The 14,683-nt window shown below is 46.1% G+C and overlaps 1 protein-coding gene across 1 annotated transcript in view; it reads left to right on the forward strand.

The window, feature by feature from the left end:
• Nucleotides 1-2,004: 2,004 nt before the first annotated feature.
• RNF4 (ring finger protein 4) overlaps nucleotides 2,005-14,683 on the forward strand; it is a 63,830-nt gene continuing 51,151 nt past the window's right edge. Inside the window, exons 1-3 of the mRNA XM_075346816.1 lie at nucleotides 2,005-2,092; nucleotides 4,418-4,505; nucleotides 7,995-8,035. The gene's annotated coding sequence lies outside the window, so the exon portion shown is untranslated. The remainder of the gene's footprint in view (nucleotides 2,093-4,417; nucleotides 4,506-7,994; nucleotides 8,036-14,683) is intronic.

Here is a 14,683-nt window from a genome sequence, read left to right on the forward strand (position 1 = left end):
GTGAGTGTATGCGATCGGGTGTGTGTGAGTGTATGCGATCGGGTGTGTGTGAGTGTATGCGATCGGGTGTGTGTGAGTGTATGCGATCGGGTGTGTGTGTGTGTGTATGCGATCGGATCTGTGAGTGTCGGCAGAGGAGCACGGCGTGCTGGAGGAGGCTGGGAGGAGAGAGGCTGATCCTGGGGAAGGCTGGGATGGGGAGGCTGAGAGAAGAGAGGCTGATGCTGGGGGAGGCTGAGGCTGGGGTAGGCTGGGAGGAGAGAGGCTGATGCTGGGGACCGAAAAGGCTGATGCTGGGAGGAGAGAGGCTGATGCTGGGGGAGGCTGAGGCTGGGGTAGGCTGAGGCTGGGGTAGGCTGGGAGGAGAGAGGCTGATGCTGGGAGGAGAGAGGCTGATGCTGGGGGAGGCTAAGGCTGGGGTAGGCTGGGAGGAGAGAGGCTGATGCTGGGAAGAGAGAGGCTGATGCTGGGAGGAGAGAGGCTGATGCTGGGGGAGGCTGAGGCTGGGGTAGGCTGGGAGGAGAGAGGCTGATGCTGGGGACAGAAAAGGCTGATGCTGGGAGGAGAGAGACTGATGCTGGGAGGAGAGAGGCTGATGCTGGGGACAGAGAGGCTGATGCTGGGGGACTGAGAGGCTGATGCTGGGGACAGAGAGGCTGATGCTGGGGACAGAGAGGCTGATGCTGGGAGGAGAGAGGCTGATGCTGGGGACAGAAAAGGCTGATGCTGGAAGGAGAGAGGCTGATGCTGGGATGAGAGAGGCTGATGCTGGGGACAGAGAGGCTGATGCTGGGATGAGAGAGGCTGATGCTGGGGACAGAGAGGCTGATGCTGGGGACAGAGAGGCTGATGCTGGGATGAGAGAGGCTGATGCTGGGATGAGAGAGGCTGATGCTGGGATGAGAGAGGCTGATGCTGGGAGGAGAGAGGCTGATGCTGCGGGCAGAGAGGCTGATGCTGCGAGTAGAGAGGCTGATGCTGGTGCAGTATGGGGGATGGAGCATGATGGGGGGTGCGCAGCATCGGGGATGGAGCACGATGGGGAATGCGCAGCATAGGGGATGGAGCACGATGGGGGTGGGCAGCATAGGGGATGGAGCACGATGGGGGGTGGGCAGCATGGGGGATGGAGCACGATGGGGGGTGCGTAGCATGGGGGATGGGGCACGATGGGGGGTGCGCAGCATGGGGGATGGAGCACGATGGGAGGTGCACACCTCCCCCCAACACACACAGACAACACACCACACACACACTGGGAACCACAAACACCGCCATACACAGACACCCACACACACAGACAACGCCGCACACACACAACACCCAACACACAAACACCGCGGCATACATAAATATACGCACATACCGCACAACACACACATTGCACAAAACATACCTCCCCCAAAACACACCACACCCACACAAACCGCGCAACACACACACACACAACGCTACAGACACACAGCGCTCCACAAACAATGCAACACACGCAACACACATACAACACCGCTCTCACCCCCCGCCACACCCAGACAACACCCAGAACATGTACAGCCCCTACACAAACACTTGGTAACTACACACAACAACATATATATATATATATATAACAAAAATCATACATGAACTACACAATACGTAAATTCTAGAATACCCGATGCGTAGAATCGGGCCACCTTCTAGTATATATATATATATGTATATATATATATATATATATATATATATATATATATATACATATATATACACACCCACTGACTGTCACTCAGTCACTGCATAGAGGTGGATGCCTGCACTGTGTAGCAGTGTTATTTCCGGTCACTGTTTGGCGCTATTATTTAGGAATCAAACTTGTCAGGGACATGTCGTTGTCTCTGCTGCCCTCTGCCGGCAGATATACAGCGTAGTACCGTAGTAGGCGTGCGCTGCCTCGAGAGCTGACACATGCGCACTACAGCTTTTCCGTGGCGCGCCTCTGACTACAATCCCCAGAATGCAGTTCGCGGGACCGGAAACAGAATCGGTTTGAAAACTAGTCAGTTCCCGAGAAGATGTCAAGGCCGGGAAACGGAGAAATCTGCAGCTGAGGGTGAGGCGGACACTGACGGTTCACACCGGAGCCCGGCAGTGTTGTATAATGTATATATATGTGTGGTCAGGGCTGTAGTGTATGACTGAGGCCTTTCTGGAGGTGGGAAAGCTGGGTGCCCTCCTCTGCACTACCTGGTGCTGTCTACACTGCATTTTTCATTAAGGAAAGTTATATATGTATTATATACGGTCACCTGTCACCACATATGGCGCATTTCTAGCTCTGCTTCATGGGAGAACTGTGCAGGTGAGTATTAACCCCTCACTGACCTGTGACCCCCTCCTGTCATCCTAGGGGGGCGCCATTTGGGTCCTCCAGTGACAGTTCAGACATTTGGACGCGGTTTTTATTATATCCTTCTGTATAAATAGCTTATCATACACCGCCATATACCACAGCGCTTTACAGTCCTCGTCATCACTGTCCCCATTGGGGCTCACAATATAAATGATCAAAATGTCTTTGTGGTGGTCCTCACCCTCACGGGGTCCAGAGTTCCCCCTCCACTGCTACAGCGGTGACGTTATGTCTACAGCATTCATAACTCCTGCAGACAATCATTGGGCTTTGCTCATGTGGACGGTACGAGCTGCTGAGCCAAGTGATTGTCTGCAGCAGTGTGATTGTCAATCCACCGCTAAAGCTGATCAGCGCTGGATCGGGGGAGAGGGTAAGCAACGCTCAGCTATGTTTGGGGTTTTTTTTTTTTTTTCAACCTTCCTGAGTCTGGATTGGAATAATAAAAGCTAAAACACAACGACCCCTCTGAAATGGTTTGGGACACAGTCCTGGTGTTTCTATCTGAGAACAGACCTCATGAAACTGCCCTAAAAAGTGATCTTTTGTCCTCCACCTTGATATTATGCTAGAGTGCCATAAAAAAAAACCGAAACAAAACGATCTGCGTCAGCGCTGCCGTTCTGCTAGTCTCCAATCAGTGACAGTCTTGTGATCCTGCTGTCAATCACTAGCTGCAGTGGTCAGTTGATCGGTGTCATCACTTTTAGTGGTGTCTGTATTAGTGATGAGTGAGCACTACCATGCTCAGCTGCTCTGTACTGGTAACTAGTGATGGAGCAGACACTACCATGGTCAGCTGCTCTGTACTCGTAACTACTGATGAGCGGGCACTACCATGCTCGGGTGCTCTGTACTCGTAACTACTGATGAGCGGACACTACCATGCTCGGGTGCTCTGTACTCGTAACTACTGATGAGCGGGCACTACCATGCTCGGGTGCTCTGTACTCGTAACTACTGATGAGCGGGCACTACCATGCTCGGGTGCTCTGTACTCGTAACTACTGATGAGCGGGCACTACCATGCTCGGGTGCTCTGTACTCGTAACTACTGATGAGCGGGCACTACCATGCTCGGGTGCTCTGTACTCGTAACTAGTGATGAGCGGGCACTACCATGCTCAGCTGCTCTGTACTCGTAACTAGTAACGAGCGGGCACTACCATGCTCGGGTGCTCAGTACTTGTAACTAGTGATGAGCGGGCACTACCATGCTCGGGTGCTCAGTACTCGTAACTAGTGATGAGCGGGCACTACCATGCTCGGGTGCTCTGTAATCGTAACTAGTGATGAGCGGGCACTACCATGCTCAGGTGCTTGGTGCTCGAATGGAGCAAGTCGGACGGGTTCGACTCAAGTACTGAGTATAATGGAAGTCAAACGGAAACTCTAATCTTTTTTCCAGAGAACTTTACCTGGAGGGCTGGGACGATCTGTCCCTCTCTCCCCCTGTTAGGGGCTTCTGAAAAATTGAAAGAATATGCCAACCAGGAAATTGAGCATATTGAGCTCGTGCACAATAATCGATTGAGTATTGAGCAGTGCCGGGCACACTCACCCATCCCTAGTAATTATATCTGCTCTCCTTTTGTCCACTGTTAGTTTTTTTTATATATATATATATATATATATATATATAAAGCTAGAAAACCCCTTTGGTTCCTGTGCACAGCAGGCGGCATGTTGACCATTAGTAGTTGTGTGTGTGTATATTTGCAGCTGCACACGAGCAATTGTCAGCACTGACCGATGCCTGTGCAAAAAATCTATAATGTCAGCGGTTCACATGCCCCCAGTGTCCCTTATTTGCCGGATTGGGAAATTCCAGTGTACGTGAAGACCCCTGTATGTAATCAGCATGGAGCCCCCTTATGGTGTCCATATTCCTAGAGACTCTGACCCATCACACAGAATTCCCCCCACAAGCCCTTATACTGCTCCCTATGGACCTTTCCTACCAGACCGGCAGGGTGCGTGCACAATTGCAAGTCTGTTTTAACACTTGACCGTTTTTCTACATAGAAGTCAATGAGAGTCACGCAGCCTGATGAGCCACGGGTCCCGCAACGGTGAACGGACACGAAAAATCTGCAGCTCAGTACAGTCACGGGTAAGAGGATGGTGGCACAAAGTGGTACCAATAATAACACCAGCTCGCCCGGCCACAAAAACAAAACAAACCTTCTCCCATCTGCATCGATGGAAAGAAAATGGTGACACAAATCAATTTTATTTTTTATAGATTTAGATTTTTGTAACCCTTTCCTGACACACGGCTTAATATCACACCCTATGATCGGTTCCTGTATCAGGAGCCGGCGTCTGCCTGTAACTACAGTGACTGCCCCATTCACCATAGTCTCTGCCTTTTATCTGCAGTAAAACGGGTTTTATTAGTGACTTTTATGTTTTCATCTTATTTGCTGCCTTTTTAGAGCAACTTTACTTGGATTTGTTTTTGGGTTTTTTTTTGTTTTTTTTTTACATTTTAGCCATGGTTTTTATTAACCAGTCCCTTCAGCCCAATTTATCATTTGTGACTTTTCAAAATGTTGCAAAACGTTGTCACAGTTGTACTGTAGGACCCCACTGGGGTTTAGTTGCTCAGTTAAGGTCTAATACCAAAAAAAAAAAAAAAAAAAAAAGAAAAAAGCACCCTTGGCGCAATAAACAGTAACAAAGCCCGGAAGGCAAACAATTAGTTAAAAATAATAATGATGAAATGGTGCTGTTGAGGTTTATTGGTGATTTTGACAGTGACTTTATGATTTTTTATTTTTAAAAAAAAAAATAATGCAACAGATGGTAAGTATTGTGTGTCTTTTAGGGTTGTTTTTTTTTTTTTTTCTTAATTGTTTGTATTTGGGGTTAAAATTCAGCCTCATTATTTTTATTTATTTTTTATTTTTTTTTTGCAACATTTGGCCCTTTACAAGTTCCTTGTTTTCCTGCACATTCAACTTGGATGTGGTCTGTGGTCATAATAAATCAGCCAAGAGGAGAGCTGAAAAGACAGACAAAATCATTACAAACTCAGTCAGACCATCATATTGAGCTCACTGATGGATTCTCAGTTAACTCATTTTGCAGCCAACAATAGACAACACAACCAAAGGTTATAGAAGGCAAACTTTGCAAAGGATTTTAGTGAAATCCACTTGCAACAATGAATTGTAGCCAAAAATACATGCATAAAAAAAAAAATTTCTGAAAGCTGGACAACCCTTCTAATCTTAAGTCTAAAGTAAAATTTTGAAAGTGTAAATATAATAGGATTCCTTTTTTCCTTTTTGTTTTGTTTTTTTTGGTTTTTTTTAATTCATTTTTGTAGTCGGTGACCCTTTTTTTTTTTTTTTTTTTTTTTTTTTTCTTTCCCCCTACCTATTCTTTTTTTATATTTCATATTGGCTTCTCCATATGGCATCCCCCACCCCCAGAAACCAAACTCCTCACTTGTATGTTTTTGTCTTTTTTAGATACACTTTTTTTTTTTTTTTTTTTTATATATATATATATATATAATATTTTTTTTTTTTTTTTTTAAGCACATTTTATTTGGGTCTGATATCCTACTTTTGTGGAGGGGGCAGGCGAATGCTTCTGGATGAGGTGTGTTCGGCCGGTGCCTCATGGATCCGCCGTGCGCTGGTTTCCCTGCTTGGGAATTGCACACCTGTCCCCAGGGTGAGGAGTTGTAGTATTAACCCCTGTTGTGCCACCTCAGTAGGTATACTGCTACAAGGACCTGGCAAATAATAATTGCCATCATGTAGAATTTCTATTAAAGGGGTTGTTCCATATAAGAAAACATGGCTCCTTTCGTTCAGTCGCCATTTCACCCTAGTCAGTGAATTGTCAGGAATTGCAACTTGGCCCCATTGAAGTGAATGGAGCCGAGTTGCAATTCTGAACACACTCCAGGTAGAAGAAAGCAGCCATGTTTTTCTCAGTTCTCAGCTGGTATAGTATTGTGTATAGACGGTGCCAGGGTTTAGACTCAGAGGAGTCCAGTCCATCCTCCAAAGTGGAGGTCACCGTAAAGAGTTCTTTCCCACTTTTTTCAGTTGTCCCCCCATTCAATGTATAAGGCATATTTTACCAAACATTGGACTCCCAGCTACTCTGAGAAAGGCCCTTCGGAACCGAGCTGCAGGGTGCACGCCCGACCTTCCCTCCATTCATTGTCTATGGGGCTGGCGAAAATGGCCGAGGCTGAGCTCTGCTGTGGACAATGAACCAAGACCTTTATAGGAAGGAATCAACAGCGCTATGTTTGAATAAAATTCAGGATATTGTTGTCATGTGGATATTGAACAGCTGTCCATTATTTTTTTTACTGTACATACAAAAAAATGAACCAATCAGAGAGGAAGCTCCTTTTACAGCTTTTTTTTGCACACATTCGCGATTAGGCTCCTGACCACAATCCATAAACCAGGCTTGAGTTTTCTGGCCTTGTAGCCATATATTATTTGTCTGGTGAGTTCAGGAGACCGGTGAATGCAGCCTAAATGATTGACACAGCTAAAGGGAATCAGTCAGCAGGTTTTTTTCTATGTAATCTGAGAGCAGCAGGATGTAAGGACTGAGAGACCGATTCCACTTATTGGGCTCCTATCTGTGATTATGATAGAATCCCAGTTTTCTCTGCATCGGATCTACCAGCTCTCTGAATGCGGAGCCCTGTATAACCCCATGTGGGGGGTGCGCGGCCAGGGAGGGGGGGGTGTGTGTGCGGCCATGGAGGAGGGGGGGGTTGGTGTGCGGCCATGGAGGGGGGGGGTGTGTGCGGCCATGGAGGGGGGGGGTTGGTGTGCGGCCATGGAGGGGGGGGGGGTTGGGGTGCGGCCAAGGAGGGGGGGGGGGTGCGGCGAGGGGTGTGTGTGTGTGTGTGTGTGTGTGTGTGTGTGTGTGTGTGTGTGTGTGTGTGTGTGCGCGTGTGTGCGTGTGCGGCCAGGGAGGGGGGGGGGGTGTGCGGCCAGGGAGGGGGGGTGGGGGTGTGCGGCCAGGGGGGGGGGGGGGGTGTGTGCGGCCAGGGGGGGTGCGGCCGGGGGGGGGGGTGTGCGGCCAGGGAGGGGGGGGGGGCATGTGCGGCCAGAGGGGGTGTGTGTGTGTGTGTGCGGGGAGGGGGGGGCGTGTGCGGCCAGGGAGGGGGGGGGGGCGTGTGCGGCCAGGGAGGAGGGGGGGGGTGCGGGCGTGTGTGCGGCCAGGGAGGGGGGGGGGTCTGTGTGCGGCCAGGGAGGAGGGGGGGGTGTGCGCGGCCAGGGAGGGGGGGGGCTTGTGTGCGGCCAGGGAGGGGGGTGTGTGTGCGCGGCCAGGGAGGGGGGTGTGTGTGTGTGTGTGTGTGTGGCCAGGGAGGGGGGAGCGTGTGCGGCCAGGGAGGGGGGGTGGCTAGGGGGGTGTTCGGCCGGGGGGGTGCGACCAGGGGGGGGTGCGGCCGGGGGGGGGGGTGCGGCCAGGGGGGGTGCGGCTAGCGGGGTGTGCGGCCAGCCGGTATGGCTGTCAGACCTGGCTCTGTCTGTGATTGTTGTAGAATAAGTCTTTATAATGCCGCCCGGACTTCTCTGAATAATTACATGTTTCTGGCTTATTTTGGCAGGTCATTGGAAAGACATCTGATTTTTCTGGTCTCTTGAAAAGGTCAGTTCCCATATTTACAGCTCTTTTCTGTCATGTCGTCCCCCCCCCCCCCCCGGACAATGTACTGAAGCTTAATTGTGCGCTTTATAATCCGCTATCCAGCGTAGTGCACGCTGTCTGAGGACTGAGCGGCCACAACCTCTCCATGTATGTTAATTCACTCCATAACATAATGACAGGTCCATTGTTAACCACTGTTCAGGCTAAAGCCGACCGTACACCATAGATGGCTGCCGTCCGACAGCTACTTCACCGGGAACACAAACGAGTGCACGTACACATCATGGAGAATGAATGGGTTGGTTGAAATCTGACCAGCTCCGCAGTCTTCAGGGGCATCCATCCACCATTGCCGCTCCACAAAATGTTTTTTTGCAGTGACCCTCACGATAGAAAACAGCAGACTGCTGCGCTTTACTATACAGTTATACAAAGAGTATATAGACACTTACCTGCCAACAGAACTCTCCATCTGGTAAATGATGGCATACGGGAGCGATACATGTCTCATAGGGAAACGGTCCGGATGTATAATAAGCAAAAAATCAGGTTGTCTCATGCACGATATATATTTTCTACCTGTAGAGTAGGTGTTAAATACATCTAATTGCTGGGGGTCTAATCTTCAAGAAGTGGGATCCCAAAGTCCCCCGTGTGATTGGAGTTGTAAGATCATACGCAACCACTGCTGTTTTCTTGGTGTATAGAGGTGGCAGTCGCACATGCCCTCTGTTCTCGAGGTCTGTGCGGGTTGCGGCACCCAACAATGCAGCAATCTCAAATCTCCCATCTAATCTGTATTTTGATGATAAATGTTGTTTTATAGGAGAACCTTTTAATTGGAAAGAAAAACAAAACTCTTAGACATTTTCCTTCATTAGATACGTGTTAAAACTAAATTATACTGACAATGGACACCGACATAAAAAAAATCCAACCACGTCAAACTTTAAAGGACCCGCACTAAGTAGTAGGATACCCGTGGGACAAAGTACAGAAAAAAAAATACATTGTATATATTATATTAAATGCAACACTCTTGTTTATGCTCCCATTTTTTTTCTTGAGCTGAACTCAAAAGATCTAAGAGTTTTTCTATGTAGCCTAAGGCGCACCTGTTTAATAATAATCATGGAGTCTAATGAACATCTTGATAGGCCACACCTGTGAAATGGATGGATTCTCAGCAAAGGAGAAGGGCTTACTAAAGCTGGAGTCACACTTGCGAGAGACTCAAATCACCCAGCAAGGCCTGCTGTCTCGGACAAGAGTTTCTCGGCTGCGTAGAACTACATGCAGCTGACCCGCTCCTGTCAGGAGCGTGTGCGGCCATGCCAGTTGATGCCAATGCGAATCTCTCGCAAGATTAATTCCGGTCTTACACAGATTTAGACAAATTTGTGAACGATATTTGAGAGAAAAAGGCCTTCTGCGCACATAGAGAAAGTCTTAGATCTTTGAGTTCAGCTCATGAAAAATGGGGGCAAAAAAAAAAAATTAATAGTAGAGCCTATATTTTTGTTCAGTGTGTGTGTGTGTAATATTTATTTATATATATATATATATATATATATATGTATATGTATATGTATATGTGTGCGTGTGTGTGCTACAGTCATACTCCACTCCCCAAACTGATATATAGCAGAGTTATACAGGACAAATATAAAAACTTTCTGTTTTGCACCCGGATATGTCCTTTTTGACGACTGAGGTTGGCACCCCAAAGGCCAATGATAAGGCATCGTACCCCTATTTCTCTCTATTACCATATATGATTCCACTTAGAAATTATATACAAATATTTACATGTCTGCAATAAAAAAAAACGTGCCAGTCCCCACATAATATAAAATAACATGCCAGTTATTAAAATGTGCAAAAAGTCCTTAAAGATGACACTTATCTGGGGCAGCTGAAGAAGATGGCCGCTTGAGAAGGGAGCTCCGACACACCCGGAGCTTATTCTGGGGCTAGAAAAGTTGCTGAAGTATACAAGCAGATCCGATTCCTAGATGTAAGCACTCGGCATAGAGCACAGGATAAATGTGAGCCGTACTGTACTGCAATCTTTGGGAAGAAGAATGAACAAATTAATAGCAGCTGGTCAAGAAGTGTGTGTGTGTGTGTATATATGTGTGTGTGTGTGTGTGTATGTGTAATTAATATATATATATATATATATATATATATATATATATATATATATATATATATATATATATATATATATATATATATATATATATATATAATTTAGTTGCTAACACACACACACAAATAGTTTGTTTTTGCCTCACTATATTGTGCGAGCTATAACTTTTTCAATTTTCTGCTTATGGTGCTGATTGGCAGCTTTTTTGTGAGGCAATATTCTACTTCCATCGATACCATTTTTATTTACATTCCAGTTTTTTATCTCGTTTTATTCCACTTTTTGTTCAGTGGCTTTATGAAAAAGCATAGTTTTACCCCACTGAAGGGTTAAATAGTGTGACAGATTTATAGATTGGGCTGTTCTGAATGCGGCAATACCAAATGTTTACTTTTTTGTGTTTTACATAAATACACATTTTTGTATAATTTTTTAATAATTTTAATATTTTTACAATTTATTTTTTTCAACTTTTTTTTTTTTTTTTTTTTTTTTTTTTTTTTCAGTTAATTTATGGGAGTTAAACTTTCATTTCTCTGATCGCTGATATACAGTATACGTTTCCATGTATCAGCCTGGCAATCAACTACACCTTTCAGTGATGCGGTGACAGAAACCTCTTGGACCATGCTCCTGGCATGGTCTAACAGGTTTGGCGTAGCTGACTGATCCCAACTTAGTCATGATGACCTCAAGTTGCAAATGCGCCGATTGGACGGGAGACTGAGCGCACTCCCTTTGCCAGCCTCCTAAATGTTGTGATCTATATCGAATGCGGCATTTAGGATATTAAACATCCCGGGGCAGTGCAGGTGTCAAGGGAGAAATTTAGGTAAGACTGCTAATGGAGTCTTTGTTCAGGGCAAATCCAAAGGACGGGTCCAAATTAGCTATCTGCGCAGATATAATAAATAACTCAGACAATGATCACAGACAACTGTGTTCACCCTTTGAGCCAGTATATATGACTGACTCGTGTATTAAAAAGATGTGTGATTATACCATACATTTGTCTTCGACCTTGAAGCAAGAACAGGGAGTGATCATCCCACATATAACATCCCTTATTTCAGCTGTGAGAAAATCATAATTATAAAATTCTCTCAGTATATTATGAAATACCTCTGTTCATTTATTCTGGCCTGACCATCTAGTTAGCACTTTTCTTCTTTGTGTGAAATTACTGATAAGACTCCCACCAAGAAGGGCTTCACTGTTTATACATCCGTTCACTCGTCCTTGGTTAACCCTTTTCAACATACAGCTTAGAATCATATTATGGCGTCTGTGCGATTGCCATATAGACACACAGATAATTATGCAATGACATCTATACTTTGATTATTTACATACACAGATAATCTTATTACGTTTGAACAAACAACCTATAGCCCAGGCTACCTTCACACAGGCATGGAGGTGGCGGGAAAGGGGGGGGGGTGCTGTCATGTTAAACGAGCTCCCAGCTGCAATCGCACGTGCACAGCTGCAGTGCACGCACGATCACCAAGATGTACCCATAAGTCATAGGTCAGGAAACCCCTTCCCAACCAGGATATATGTGTACGTGAAGGGTCATGAAGGGTTTAAGGGCTCTCGTCCATATTTTATGGTAATACCCGATGATCGCTAATGTTTGGACCTGTACTTGCGAGCTAATCTCCCGTTATTTGTGTAAAAAAAAAAAAAAAAAAAAAAATCCCTCTTCAGCCAATGTTTGCCTATCAAAGGCAGGGTTGTTACACATTTTACACATTTTACTTGCTATGAAAATGGCAAATACTAGGTACAGCAATGTGATCACTGGGCCCGATCGTTGTTATGGCAAGCCAAAGTTGTCATAATGTCAGGAACCTCGGGGTCATCCAGTTACGGCAAGCCTATGGGATTATGTCAGGAGCATAATCCCAGAGACTTGTGTTAGTGACACACTGAGAGCTATAATACATTGCAATGCTGGTGCATTACAGTGGATTATAACAGCAATCAAAGCACTAAAAGTTAATGTGCCGGAGAGGGACTAAGTAAAAAGGTAAAAAAAAATAAAAAAAAAATCACACCTTGAAAAGCAAAAAAATGAAAACAATATTACACCAATAAATACATATATTTATGTAAAAACAGAAAAAAAAACAACACACAGCTATTTGGTATTGCTTCATCCGAAACAATCAGATATATAAAACACACTTTGAGTGAACGCAGTTAAAAAAAAACAAAAAAAACCCTGCTTTCTCATCATATCTCCAAAAATAGTCAAAAAGTCACATGTGAATAAAAATGGTATAATTGAAAACGTCGTCTTGTCCCACAAAAAAGAAGCCGTTAGTGAAAGAATTAAAATGCTATAGCTCTAAATACAGCAATGTAAAAGCTATTTTCTTCTCTAAAATAGTTTTTATGGTGTAAAATCAGCAAATTATAAAATATATATAATATATATTATAAATAAATGTGGTATCGCTGTAATTGTGCTGACCCGAACAATAAAGCTGTCTCATTACTTTTATGACTCTGGTAACGACAAAATCAACTCCTGGATTGTGGTTTCTTCTAGTTTGTGCCTCACAAAAAGTGGAGTAGAAAGCGATCAAAGAATATTATGTGCCCAAAATGACACCAATTAAAAACTCTAGCTAATCATGCAAAATAAACAAGCCGCCACATGAGTTGCAGCAGAAAAATAAAAAAATTAACCTTCAAACTGCGATGATGCAAAAACCTTTTTTTTTTTTCTTAGTCAAACCTAAAGAACCCCATTATAATCTATCACTGTAATCGTATCTTATATCTCTATAATCAAACTGACCTGAAGAATTAAACCGCCTAATTACTTGTACTGCACGTTGTACAGCATGAAAAAATGGTGATAAAGACAATTCTTCAACTGCTGTTGATTTGTTCATTCTGCCTCCCAAAGTTCACAGCATGGCACAGCTCACATTTATCCTGCGCTGTACGCTATGCGCTTATACCAGGGTTTACATGTAAATCTCTGAAAGTATGTGATTCAAATAAAATTCCTAATGGAGAATTTCCTGTTATGATGCACAGTGAGTCACTTTGACCTCACATCTGGCCTGTGGTCCAGCGGTATCCATCTTTTTACTCTCCTTTTTAGAACTACACAACAGTATAGTCATTAACAGTTTTATGCACTATTTGAGAAGATGGACGTTTCGAAAACTTGGTCACTTGTGGGGGTTTCTGCTGTTCTGGCACTTCGGGCTCTGCAAATGGAGTCCACAAACTATACATTTTAGTGAAAAAAAATTCTTTCTTCAGCGCTCTATTGGGAGACCCAGACGATTGGGGTATAGCTACTGCCCTCCGGAGGCCACACAAAGCACTACACTAAAAAGTGCAAGGCCCCTCCCCTTCTGGCTATACCCCCCCGTGGTATCACGGGTTCTCCAGTTTTCAAGCTTTGTGCGAAGGAGGTCAGACATCCACGCATAGCTCCACAGATTTTAGTCAGCAGCAGCTGCTGACTATTTCGGATGGAAGAAAAGAGGGCCCATATAGGGCCCCCAGCATGCCCCCTTCTCACCCGTGGATGGTGTTGTAAGGTTGAGGTACCTATTGCTGGTACAGGGGCTGGAGCCCCACATGCTGCTTTCCTTCCACATCCCCTTGTAGGGCTCTGTGGAAGTGGGATCCTGCCGGCCTCTAAGCTCTGATGCCGGGCTCCATCCACAGACCCATAGCACCTGATGGATACGGAGCAGGAGTACAATCAGGGACATGGCCCTGCATCATACAGGTACTCTGTGTCCCCGGCAGGCACAGACACACTCCGGGCTGGCTGGGTGTTGTAGTGCGCCGGGGACCGTAACGTTGGAGTTAGTGTTCCTACAGTTTACTGGGGGACTTTGTGTTGTGGGAACGCAGCGCCGACCCCCACTGGATCGGGCGGCGCTGCTGTGACTTGTGGTGCGCCGGGGACACGCCGACCGCGCTTTTACGGCGGCGGCATTTATAACTTTAGTCCCCGGCTTTTTGAGGCCTAGCTCCGCTTCGTTCCCGCCCCCACCCTGTCAATCAGGGTAGGGGAGAGACGCTGTTTCGCAGCAGCGACGAGGGCTGGAGCCTGATTTACATGCTCCAGCCCTCTCACTAGGCACAGAGGGAAGCAGGCTTCCCGCTCTTAGCCAGGAACGCCCGGGGCCCGCCCCCCCTCCTCTCCCAGGACGCCGGCAGCCATTACATGCAGTCTGGCTGGAGGAAGGACGCAAGGCTCTGGGAGACCTGGACTAGGGGGCTTTTGGAGACCACACACCCGCTCTTAAGCGGGCGGTAAGCGGCATTTCAGCTGGCCCCTCTAGTGCCTCAGTGTGCATTGGTGTACTGTGTCACCAGATATATATATTTATTTATTTCTTGCACTGTGAGGTCGCTTCCTGGCTGGACCCAGATCGCTCTGAGGAGGCAGCAACATGTCATCCACAAAACGCAAGGCTGCCAAGGCTAGGGCTGTGTACACTGCGTGTGCT

This window comes from Anomaloglossus baeobatrachus, chromosome 1, assembly GCF_048569485.1.
Source record: "Anomaloglossus baeobatrachus isolate aAnoBae1 chromosome 1, aAnoBae1.hap1, whole genome shotgun sequence".
Lineage (NCBI taxonomy): Eukaryota > Metazoa > Chordata > Amphibia > Anura > Aromobatidae > Anomaloglossus > Anomaloglossus baeobatrachus.